Source organism: Protopterus annectens, chromosome 1.part1, assembly GCF_019279795.1.
Source record: "Protopterus annectens isolate FY-2018-M chromosome 1.part1, PAN1.0, whole genome shotgun sequence".
In the NCBI taxonomy this organism is placed as follows: Eukaryota; Metazoa; Chordata; order Ceratodontiformes; family Protopteridae; genus Protopterus; species Protopterus annectens.
This window is the reverse complement of record NC_056726.1, coordinates 501,309,195-501,322,939: the sequence shown is the minus strand read 5'-3', so window position 1 is coordinate 501,322,939 and position 13,745 is coordinate 501,309,195.

Here is a 13,745-nt window from a genome sequence, read left to right as displayed (position 1 = left end):
AACTACCAAGCCCATAAAGTGAAAAAAACCCACAACCCAATGTTTTGGTCATAGGCGACTCCATAATGAGATACACTGATGTCCCTATTACAAGGTTGGATAAGGAGAAGGTTACATTTAGTTTTCTGTCAGGGGCTAGGTTATGCCAGATCATGCAAATACTCAGGTCACTTACCCCCAAGTACCAGTATAACTCAGTCATAGTCTATGTGGGCATGAAAGACCTGAGATGTACCTCCTTGGACTATGTGAAGAGAGACATACTTGAGTTCTTGGAATATGTGTTACAGGCAGGTATATGCCTAGGATTGAGCAGCATTCTACCGTCTCTAAGGATGATGCCACAAGACCAACAGAAAATGATTGATTTTAACAATTGGCTTAGCTACTGCTGTCATTCTAAAGGGATCTAATGCTTGTCACCCTGGAAGGACATGGTTGACAGGCCATGCTGCTTTGACAGTGATGATCTTCACCTGTCACCAATAGGTTTTCAGATATTGGCCAAAATATTATCCAACCATATAGTGTCTGTTTGGGCATTGTCAGGCAAACCTTTCAACATAGCAAAAGCTACTCAGGATAAGCTAAAGGTGTTAATGCTCAATGCTAGGAGTCTAAACAAGAAACTGCTCTCCCTAGCAGCCCTCCTCAGCCTGGAGAATGCTGATGTCTATGCAGTTACTGAAATATGGTTCAAAGCCACAGAAATCACTCCAGCAGTGCATGGCTATAATGCCTGTCATACGTTCAGACCACCCACTAAACATGAAAGAGCAAAAGATGGAGGTGTATCTATCTACATAAAGGATAAGCACACTTCAAGGCTGGTCAAACAATATGAGATGCTTGAGATACTCCATGTCCAACTAACCATGGGAAAAATCCATTACAATATTATTGCTAGCTACAGATCCCACACCATGAATCAGGAAACCCCTACATCATAGCTGTAGGGGTCTATTTCTGATTGGCAAAAACACACTTTCTCGACAACCAGAAGATCGAACCCATTTAAGCAAAAGTGCACTAAATCGAAAGTGCACTTTCGCAAAAGCTGGTTCTCTGAAGCACATTTCAGTGGGGATAAGGAAATATATCCTTTTCCCCACTGTAGTGCGATCTTGGAGTTAGTATATTTAAGTAGAGGGTATGGGGGTGCAGCCCCCCACTTGGGGGGGGTGCAGGGGGGCTTGCCCCCCTTCAAGATACTGTTTAAAGTAGTTTTTTTGGGGGGGGGGTTTCGGTTTGGAGACCCGGCTTTTGCATAAGTGCACTTTTGATGTAGTGCACTTTCACTTTTACTTTAATGGGTCTCGATGTTTCTTGTTCAAGACTGTGAAATTTCGGTCAAGAAACATAGACCCAGCTGAAGTTACTTGAATCACTCACCATCCAGCCCAATACCATACTCATGGGTGACTTTAACGGGTCTATATTACATCATCAAACTCACAAGAGTTCGAACGATGTAATATCAAACCATGAAGTTCGGAACCCAAGAAGTACAAAAACACAGAACAGCGATTTTTTTTCCCAGGGAAAAAAATATCACTGTTCCAGTACAAAAAAAAACCCAAAAAACACTTACACTTTAAACTTAAACTAATGTGGGGGCTTTGCCCCCCACACCCCCCTACTTAAATATACCAACTCCGAGATCACACCACAGTGGAGGAAATAACAAAGCCCTGAAAACGGCCCACTGATTTTTTTCCCTGGGAAAAAAATTGGTGTGCCATGGCTTCACTATTTTCATATTTCGAACATTCGGGTTCGATATTACAACGTTTGGACTCCTGTGAGTTCAACGTTGTAACATAGACCCATTTTAACTACCTCTCCATTAACTTACAAGGCATACATGAATACTAGCATGCAATCCCAAGGATTTTTTGATCTTGTAAACTGAAATGCCCTGAAGCAGCTAGTGTGCACTCCCACTAGAGGTACAAATATCCTAGATCTGGTACTCACAAATACTGGAGAGCATTGCCCCCCCCCCCCAAGTGTGATGCCCTCACTGTTAAGATCAGATCACAAAGCAATCTCCCTTGACATAAAGGTAAAATTAGACCACCCATATAACATCAAAAACTTTACAAAACTTTACAAAGCAAACTACCTCCTATAAAGTGACAACACAGCTAATTTCTAAGCTCTCCAAAACCCAGAAAACACAGAAGCCTATGCACAGGCATACACAAAAGCTCTGTGTGGCCATATAAGTAACGTGATATAAACAGCAGTACCAGACCGAAATAAACTCAAGTCAAACCACAAAAACAAGCCACTCTTGTGGATCCCTGGTATTAAGAGGTTGTATAACAAAAGAAAGAAAATCCTGTTGAGAAGTATGAGGGAATGTGCACAACAGAGCAAAAAGTCCCTCATTAGTCTAAACAAGTGAAACAGGGAATTAGTCAAGTCTCTGAAAGTAGACTTTAAAACAAAAATAGCCTCCAAAGCTATGAATAAGCATAAGGCATTTTTCAGTTATATCCTCAATCTGTAGGGTTACACCCAACAATGCGCAGAATTAGTTGTAGATGGCATCACCTATACTCAGCCAGAAGATATAGCCAACCTGTTGGCTGATAATTCAGCTCAAATTTCACCTCCCCATCACCCCCAGCTTCTACCCCAAGAAATACCTTCTACCACTTCCCTGCCAATTATAAGCAAAGAATGGGTTGCCACTGTACTCTCTAAAGCTAAAAAACGCAGCTTCGATGGAGCCTGACAATATACCAGATTGCCTGTTAAATTGCTTGAATCAGGACCTATCAGACCTATTAGGATCTCTATTTAACCACAACCTCTGGACCTGCTTTGTTTCAATAGAGTGGAGGACAGCAACAATCATCCCACTGCATAAAATGGGATCATCAGGGAAATTACAGACCCATAAGTTTGACTAGTCTTATATGTAAGTCCATGGAAGAATAATCATGGACCTGATAAATTATCAGGGGTGATAGTGGATGATAATCTTACATTTGACCTGCATATACAAAATTGCATAAGAAAAATTCATCAAAACTAGGGATCAGAGCCAAAAACTTTCTCACCAAAGCAACTAAAACTACACTTGCCATTACTTATATCCTCCCCAGTCTTCTTTATAATGCTTCCATTCTTGCTAACCTTCAAGCTTCACAAAAACTAAAACTTGAACAATTATATAACAAAATTGCTAAATTTGCAGCAAATACCCCTTTCAAAACAGAGCACTGTATAGCACTAAAAAGCCTAAATTGGCTAGAATTGCCTCATCAACTAACATATACACAGCTTCTTACCACCTATAAAATTATCCAGCATCCATCTGCTTATCCAGCACTAAATACCATTCTACACAACTATGTTCCCAGTCAGTCACTCACTGCAATACAGTGACCAAAAGCTCCATTCTTTCTACAAACCTATCAGATCTGCTGGACATTGTCTGTATTCATACAAGGTTGCTAAGGCCTGGAACTCCTTATCTTTATCCATCAGGTCTATACCCTACCTCCCATCTTTCAAAACCTCTCTGAAAGACTTCCTAGCTAAAATCTGGTTCTGTTCTTGATCAAAACCAGGATAAACTATATCCCTAAATGTGAACTAGTACCTTTTCATTCCTTATACAGCCTTAGTCTCCCTTCTTTTCTTACTTCCTTACTTCTATCAAATTCTTCTCCCTGTCTTTCTGTCTAAATATACCATAAGCCTATTCTTCCCTCACTTCATATTGCAATTCCTGTTTCTGTTAGACGAACTTATCTTTAATTTCTCTAAATATTAAATGATTGTCATATAACTTGCATCGACTCTTAACTAATGTTTTTATATTATGTCTAATTTGTTATAATTATTTGAACTCAGATGTTTTTGTTTTAGCTTTGAAGATTGTAAAAGTATTGTTCTTAAAATGTTTTATAATAATTTGGAGCTTTTCTCCCCAGGCTCTGCTGAAAATGAGCTTCTACCCAGTTGGACTTTGCTAGTAATCAAATGTCAGTAAATAAATAAATAAATATTGACATAGGAAGCCTCCAAACACTTGGCTCAACCCAATTCAATTTTGTGAAGGGCAGGTTATGCCTACTAAATCTGGTGGATTTCTTTGAGAAAGTCACTATGGCCATGGATGAGGGTAAAACATTGCATAAAACCTACCTTGAGCAGGTCAAGGCATTTGACACAAATCCCCACCTAGGTTTTACAAATAAATCCACAAAACTGAGCTTAAATCCCTATGTCTCCAGATCAGTAGCCAGTTGGCACATGAAAGTATACATGGTTAAATTGGGTGACTCCAGATACAGCAAGGGGCCAGTTATTAGTGGTGTGCCACAGGGTTCAGTGCTGGAACCACTCCCATTCAGAATATACTTCTCTGAAGTCAAGGTTAATGTGGAAGGTCTCTAGATGACACTGCAAGCTGGGGGCAGTCATTGACTCCCCAAATGATGTAGATATCCTTAAGGAGGGTCTAAATCAAACAAATGATTGGTGCCAAAGATATGGTCTAAAGCTAAATGCAAAAAAAGCATTATCATACATTTTGGGAAGACAAGTACTCCTGCAAATTACAATATTAACAGCACACCTCTAAGAGTAAACTCAGAGGTGAGATCTAGATACAGAGATAGAATTAGCCTGAAGTTTGCCCGTCATGTGTCCACAATGGTGAGGAAATCTTTCTATGTGGCACAGCTTATAAGTAAATGTAAGGCATCCAGATCCAAAGAAGTTATAGTCACACTGTACTCAGCCCTCACTAGACCAACAATTGAGCACAATGCACCTTTTGGCATGTACTTCACTAGACACTTACAACAGTGGAGTGACTTCAGAGGTTCCTCACAAAGAAAATACAGGGGGTTAACAACATGTCATATGTAGACAGACTAAAGGTCCTATCCCTTTTCTCTGTCTCATACCAACTATTAAGGGATGACCTGTACTTAACCTTTAAGGCGTACACAAATCCACCCCTGATGGATCTGCTACATATATGCAAGACAAACTGCAAGATGATCACCCGATCTAGGGATCTAAACCTAATCAGTGACTCAAAAAAAAACACACTGGAGAGACAGATATCTGTCTTAGAGATTACCCCTTCTTTGGAACAGGCTTCCTATTATTGTTATGTAGAGCACTTCCTTGTCCTCTTCAAATGCAATTTGGATCACTGGATGGGGAATCACAAATGCACACCTGGGGTAATGTCTATGTTCTTTATGGACAGGGGCAATCTGTAAAATGTTCAAGGCATAGGTACAAACCTATGCCATTCTCTTGTCCCTAGGGGCCATATATCAGGTTAAATTGGGTTATAGTGGCTATGCTTGTAAGGGCTCTTAAGCTGTTAACCCTGTTTTTTCTCCCACTTGATATTGTAATTCATGTTTGTATTATAGTAACATATCTTTAATTTTCCTAAACTAGCTAGAATTTCCTTAGATGAAGTCATTGTCATATAAGTTGCATCTCTTCTTAACCAGTGTTTTCACATTATGTCTAATTTGGTATAATTGTTTAAATTGTAGATGTTTTTGTAATATTTCTGAACATTGTAAAATTGTTGTTCTTAAAATGGTTTTGTAATACTTTGGAGCTTTTCTCACCAAGCCTTACTAAAATAACACAGGGCATAAATAACATGTCCTGGGCACTGACCAAGATGGACTTTCACAGTAATCAAAACTCAATAAATTAATAAATAAATACATACAGACACCAGTCACCAGCATGTTCTGCGGCCACTACGTTTTGGCATCTACTTCTCTGGAGTCAAGGCCAACATCAGGAACCTCTGGCTGACCAAATCTGCAGACAACTGCAAATTAGGATCAATCAGAATCTGCCACCAACACTAACCACCAACACTAATGTTCTCCAAGAAGGGCTGGCACAGAAAAATAACTGGTGTCAGAGCCATGGACTAAAACTAAAGTCCAAGAAATGCATAATAGTAATCTTTTAGGAAGTCAACCTCCCCTGATAACTATCATATTGAGAACACACCCCTAACAGTGTACACAGCAGCCAGAGACTTGGGGGGCACATGTTGACAGTACTCTAGCTTCTGAACATGATGTGGCTACAGTAGTGAGGAAATCATTCTATGTAGCTCAATTTACAAACAAAGGTATGGCATCTAGGTCCAAGGAGGTCATAGCCCTACTGCATTCATCATTCATCAGACGTATCATTGAGTACAATGCCTGTGCTGGTATGTATCTAACCAGGTATATCCAACAATTGGAATATCCACAGAGGTTCCTCACTAAAAGACTACATGGCATAAATAACATGTCCTGTGCAGACTGCCTCAAAGCCCTATCCCTGTATTCTGTCTTCTGCAGGCTGTTGAGTGAAGATCTATGCCTGGCATACAAGGCATCTTCACACCCAACTTTGATGGGTCACCTGCATATCCGCAAAACAAACAACACCAGAATTACCCATTCTAAAGAATTAACCTTTGTATGTGATATAAAAAGGACCTGATGGAGAGACAGGTATGTTTCCCAGAGATTACTCCTTCTCTATACTGGCTCCCCATTCATGTGAAGCAGAGTTCCTCCCTAACCCAATTCAAGTGTAACTTGGACATTCAGATGGGAAACCTGAAATTCACCCCTGGTTGGGTACCTGTCGCTAATGGACACAGGCAGCCTGTAAATTGTTCACCTCCCAGGCTCCTGCTTCTATATGTTTCCTCTCTTATGCCCCTGATTACATTTATCAAGGGTACCAGAACTTGTTAGAGATTTGCGAAGCATGGCTATGCTTAAAAAGGCCCCAGGGTCATTAGCCTAGTATATGCCTATTAACCTATGTACCTATAGAGATCTTAGTTATTTGGCAGTCTTTCTCCTGACAAAGTAGAAAGTTCATAGAACATGGGAATAAAAGCTAATGAAGGATAACCAACTATTTCATGCAACAACCTGGAAATCATTAGTAGATGTATGTCAGGAGAGTGAAGAAAACAAGAGTTATTGTAATTACAAAGAAAGTCTCTTCCTTATTTAGTACACTGATTATCAAAAATGTGGTAAATCACAAGAAGTACAGTGCCAATCAGTTTCAATTATCCCAGGGTATGTGAAATGTTATTAGTCCAAATAAGAGGTTACAAAGATGTGGGCCAGTTTTTGAAGTAATTTTTTTGGGCCAAGGGTTTGTCCCTAGGCAAGATGATGCAGATGTGATAAACTCAAGTTTGCCAAGGGATTACAACCATTTTTTATGCATAAGCTCTGCCAAAACTCTTTTCACTGTTCTATTACTAAAAGACATTGACGAGTTAAGTTATTAATTCTAACAGGCTACACTGTGAGAATGGATGCTGTCAGAATCTCCTATGAGATGGTTACGTTACCATGAACTCTATCTTATATGGATTTCAGTTTGCTGGATTTTTTTTTTCAAATTTGCTATTTTTCCAAGTTGAGTATAGGTTAGTACTAAGTTAACTGCCCTTGCGAACCATTTTAAGCTTAGCCAATTATCCCTTGTGAGACTCAAACCCTGCATCTTGTGTTTGTAAGGCAAGCACCTTAACCATTAGGCCACCCTCCCAACTGTATTCAGCATACAAAATGATAATCCCATCTAGAGGCAAAATGTATTGTTGACCATATTACAGATAAAAGTGAAAATTCCTCTCATCGTCATTAAGAGCAGTTTGTAGACTGCATATAATAGCTGTTGTAAGAATCTCTGCAGCACCAAATCATGGGAATGGAGTCAATGTAAAAAAAAATCTGAGATCATTTATTGATATCTACCTTCTAAAAATATTTAAACTGAGTATTGCTTCACCAAAACTACAGAAGAGGTACACACAGTTAAGCATAATGCCTTAGAGAATTGACAACTACATCTTTATTCTAACTAGAGAACAAATATTCTTCAGTGGAATGTTAATGTGCAGGTATTGTCCAGCAAAAAATAAGTCCACTGCTTCATGGCAGCAAATTTAGATGCTCTGAAGAAAGGCAAACCACTACCATTTTTTCATACTTGCTAAATACAGCTTTGCTAGTTAGCAAGGACAAAATTAAAAAAATAAATAAATAAAGTAATGTGTATGTGTCGTGTGTGTGTGTGTGTATGTGTGTGTGTGTGTGTGTGTGTGTGTGTGTGTGTGCGTGCGTGCGTGCTTGTGTGTGTGCGTGTGTGTGTGTGTTTGATGTACAAAGAGTGAGAGAGAGAGACATAAAGTATGAGTGAGAAAGATACAGACAGTGTATGCCATTATATTTCGACTCCAACAGGCAGCCCATCAGCATGCAGTGCCTAAACAATAAGAAGCATGACAGAAGAAGTTATGTACTCTCCATAACATTCCATCTGTGGTGTCCATTTTCATTCCTCCTCAACAATTGATTTCAGATCTGATCCTCGGATCTGACTCAGCTGTTATTAAAGCTCATGACCACCAAAAAACTCTCAAGCTTCACCCTTTGCCATAATGCACCAAACCTATCACTCCTCACATCTCATTTGCTGTTTTGTATATACATATATAAAATATATATATATATATATATATATATATATATATATATATATATATATATGCACACACATACATAGATATAGATACAGATATATACCTATATGTATAAATTGAAAGGTATGATACTATTTAGGAAAGACTTAAAATATAGAGCATATCTTGAGCTCAATCCTTAGTACAGTTGTGTCCTTATAGCCTCTTTTTCTTCCAGAAGCCAAGTAAGAAAAGGATGGGAGTTGGTGGGTGGGAAGTTGAGGAAGAATGAAAATGGACAACACAGATGGAACATTATGGTGAGTACATAAGTTGTTTATCTCATGTTGTCAATTTTCATTCATTCCTCAACAACTGGGACAGAGACCCCAGCTACATAAATTCTGGAGTGGACTCTAAGGAAGGATGTTCCTGAGCACTGTTGAGCCAAAGGCTGCTCTTCCCCTAGAGACCAGATCCAATTTCTAATGAGAGATAAAAGTATGAGGATTGGTCCAGGTTGCAGCTGTGCATACATCATCCATGGAAGCTTTAGAAAGAAATACTGTGGAAGTTGCCATAGACCTAGTCAAATGTGCTCTTATAGGTTTTGGTAAGGTTAGGCCCAGCTTGTGTAAATAAACATTATACAGTCCATCAGCCATTTGGCTAAGGTGAACTTTGCAACTGGTTTGCCCAATTTAGAATCTGCAAAGGATATAAATAATTTGTCTGTCTTTCTGATTTTTTTTGTTTTGTGCAAGTAAAAATATAATTGTTTGTGAACATCCAATAAATGTAAGAGATATTCACCTTTCTTTGAAAATTTGGGAAAGAAAACTGGTAAATTAATTGACTGATTGATATTGGATTCTGACACCACTTTAGGTAGGAAAAAAACGTCGGTATGTAATGTCACTCAATCCTTGTGAAAAATCAAGTAAGGATGTTTAGAAGATAAAGCTGGAAGTTATGAGATTCTTCTAACAGAAGTAATGGCCACTAGAAAGCAGTTCTCCAGGTCAAGAATTTAAGTCTACATTTAGCTGCTGGTTCAAAGGGGGATTGAATTAAGGTTTGTAGTAACAAATTTAAATCCCATGGTGGAGTAGGATCTTTATATGGTGCTCTGAGCAGGAGGTTGCCTCTTAAAAAGGTTTTACAAAGTTTAGATGAAGCCAAGGTGGAATTGTCAAATCCAATGTGAAAATTAAAAGTTATTGCTAACTGGACTTTAATTGTTGAGGAGCTAGCTCCCTCATTAAAAATTGTTGACAAAAATTCCAGGACACTTTGCACAGGAGCTGAAAAGGGATCCATGTGATTTTACTATGCACAAAAAGCAAATCTTTTCCATTTGTTTTTGTAAAATTTTATTGTGGAAGCCTTATTGGAAGATAAAATTATAAGGTGAACAGGGGAAGAGAGCATCAGTTTTCTGGCTATCAAGGGAATCAGAGAAACCATGCTGTTAGCTTGAGGTTTGAAATGCTCAGATGCATCATGCCTGTCAGGTGAGACAGGAGGTCTGAAATTGGATCCAGAATCCATGGTTGGTACAGCAGATGAGGCCAAAAGAAGGGGAACCAAATCTGTCAAGGCCAGTAAGGTGCAATGAGGATAACACTGCTCTTCAGCTGGGCAGCTTTCTGTAGAAATTTAGGAATTAGGGTAATGGGTGCATAAGAATAGAGAAGACCAGGGGGCCAGTTGTGGAGTAAAGCATCTCTCAGTGATTTCCCCTGTAGAGGGATGAGAGTGAAGAAGCTGCTGCACTTGTTTAGGAGAGATGCAAAAAGATTGCAGTAGGGCTGGCCCCATTGACTGAAAATTATATCTGTCACTGTCTAGTTGAGAGACCACTTGTCATGTAGTGAAATGGACCTGCTCAGTTTGTCTGCTATCACATTGAACTTCCCTGGAATGTGCATTGCTATTAGAAAGCGTTTGGAATCGATCTTCCATTGCTAAACCCTGAGGGCTTCTCGAAAACAAGGAGTAAGACCTGGTTCCCCCTTGTTTGTTGATGTACCAAACTACTGACATGTTGTTTGTTTGAATCACGATCATCTTTCTAGAGGAACTATCTCCATGTGGCTCTTGGAATGGACCCTGGGACTTCCTGAACCACATTTTTTGACCACCTCACTGATTCCTCGAGAAGGTTCTTTGATGACTCGAAAAATGTACACCCACTGCAGAGAGGGTCTTTCCATCATTCTCGCACCAGGAGTATGGGTTCTTCACTTTCTGAACAAACAGAGAACTGCCACTAAAAGGAGCATTGACAAATGAGGACTTGAAAGGGCTCCACAAAATCACACAAGCACATCCAGGCATGCCTCCTTATGGATATGCCTGAACCCTTGAGGCACCTTCAGCCACATGTGAGATAAGCCTCGTGGATGAGTAAGAAATCAATAATAGGGAAGCCAGCTGTAATGGATTCTGAAAGAGAATTTGATAGTTCTTTTATCAAATCCCTTTGAAGCATTGTAAAATGGGACCGGTAGTTCAGTGATCTAAGATCAAATGTCACTAAAGTGTACACACTCTTCCTAAATCTATCCAGTGCCCTGGCTGCCTGTTAGGGGGATGAACAGATGAACTTCTGAGCTGACTCTAACACCTTGAACCTGATAGGGAAACCCCTGGCTCCGAGAGTCATCTGGATCTGAAACCATATGAGCCGGAGCACTCAGAGTAAGCTTCAGATCCGAAGAAACTAAGATCTTTGGATCCAAAGTCAATGGTCCCGAAAGACTTGGATCCAAGGGTACTGAAACAACAGGAAGGATCAGTGAAAGAGCCAAAAAAGGTGGTCTAGTGCTTATAAAGGCTTCCTGACCCAATGGGGTAAGAGCTGGAATAACTCCCATCTGTACTGGCATGGAGAGAAACTTCCTTATCATCCTGTTCACATGTGCCTCAGTGAGACTCCTGGAAGAATGAGTAGATGCCAATGATGGGGATCTTGAGCATCAATGTATTTCTAGGAAGGGAGAGGGTACACATGATGGCACTAGATTCAAGGAAGAGGAGTATGTTTTTCTTTGTAACAGCTTCAGATCCAATAAAGTCAGATCTAATGAAGCCAACTTATTGTCAGATGTCTATGCAGAAGCAGCTTTCGGATCCAATTTCTTGGCCTTTTTCCTCAATGGTAGGATCCAAGGATGGTGTAGAGGATCCAGAAGGCTTAGAAGACTCTTTTGCCTTGTGCTTAGAGGGTTGAGCCCCAGATGATGCCTCAGAAAATGAAGAAGGGAGTAATCCTTTTAACATTAATTTCTTCTTCCTATCAGCTAAAGCCCTAGGATTAAATCCCTGCCAAATATTGCATTCAACATTTAGGTGCTGAGGGTCTAAACAATACGCTCACAGAGTGTGAAAATCTGAAACTGGAATTTTATGTCTGCATTCTCTTCTGCTTTCTCAGGCATTTCTAATTTTAGTAGCAAAAAACAAGGGTAAGAAAAGTTTTTTTTTTCTTTAGGAAATGAAATACCAGCTATGGTACAAAGATTACCCAAAAAGAGGATAAAAAGAGAGAACTACCAGCAATGGTAAAAAAAAAAAAAAAAGTACACTCAAGTGTAGAAAGGGAGTTATAATAATGGAGAATAAAGAATAAAGAATTATATGAAAGAAATCACTTATCTGAAATTCAAAGAATGCTACCTAGCTTGAGAGCCAAAGGTGACCACGTCTTCACACTAAAGTGGCAAACGAGATCTGGGGAGTGTTAGGGTTGGTACATTATAGGAAAGGGAGGAGCTTGAGAGTTTTGTGGTGGCCACAAGCTTTAGTAATGTATGATTGGATCTGAACCCAATTGTTAAGGAATGAATGAAAATTGACATCAGATCAATAATTTCTATCATTTTTGACTGTCTTTAATCCTCAGTGATTTACCAGCAAATGAAACATTCTATGAGGAACAGATCAGAACTGTGCAGCACAAATCAGGGACAGTTAAGAGGCATGGGGGATAAGGTTGGGTGTCTTACATATTATGTTTTTTTTATTTCATTTATTTGATCACAGTGAGACATCAGAGTCATTCAACAAACTGGCTGTAACTGTTGGACATGCGTGTGTGTGTGTGTGTGTGTGTGTGTGTGTGTGTGTGTGTGTGTGTGTGTGTGTGTGTGTGTGTGTGTGCGTGCGTGTATGTGTGTGTGTATGAATTAAATACTGATATATTTCAGATGTAAAATATTTCTTCCAACAATTCCATGTTACAGCAAGTTTAAACATTAACATGAGGACTATTTTACATCAAGAATGTGAAAAAGTATATCATTCTCTAAGAATAACACTCTCCGGGATGAGCCTCAACACCCCCTGAGCATGTGTTAATTCCCTTATAAACCTACCCTGTCTAGCATTATTGCTTGCATAATCTATACTGACAAATAATACAAAAACATGGAAGTAGGATTAAGACACATAAACGCTAACAGAAATAAAACATGCAAATACCTACAATCTCTCCTGTAGCAGGAAGTTATTCATAACCTTAACCAACGTAATTTCATTGCCGAGGCATTATTTGAATCCCAGCAAGCACAGGTGTTACAAGTCAAAATATTTTAATGTATAATCACCATCTCTTAAGTATGTATCCCAAAACTAAAAGATTAAAGGTAGGCAGGTCTGTATTGGGTTGAGATGCCCAGGTCCATGGATGTTTTAAAGAGGATGACTGCTGCTTCTTTCAAGTGGTGCAGGAAAATACAATCCATGAATAACTATCTGACTCTGCCAGCATAGACCCAACTGATGGAATCAATACACCCAGTGATTCGATGTGCAAGGTTGGACAGTCTGGCTATTAAGCATAGCAAATCAAAAATTAAGTTATTCACAAGCTTCAACCTTTAGTCCAGAGTTTGATTCCCTTAGTCTATGTTTCCTAATTTGAGAGTCTGAGACTGCTCGTGGGTCACCACTGAAAAGAGGCTTGTGTCCACTGAGCCTATCCAACTAACAAATGAGTAAAAACAGTCTACTTGCATACTACAAAAAGTCAGCCTTAAAGTAATGATGTTCTGCATAGTTTACCCCAGTGACAAAGTCCCATGCAGGATTAAGTGAATTTAAAGCACAGATGTTCAGAGATCTGTCAATGGCTACATTAACTCCCTACAGAGTGATTCTCATTTATTTTGCACCTCATGATGTCAATCCACCCAGTAAAGAAGTAAACAAATTCATCCCATACTTCTTATAAAGCACTTGG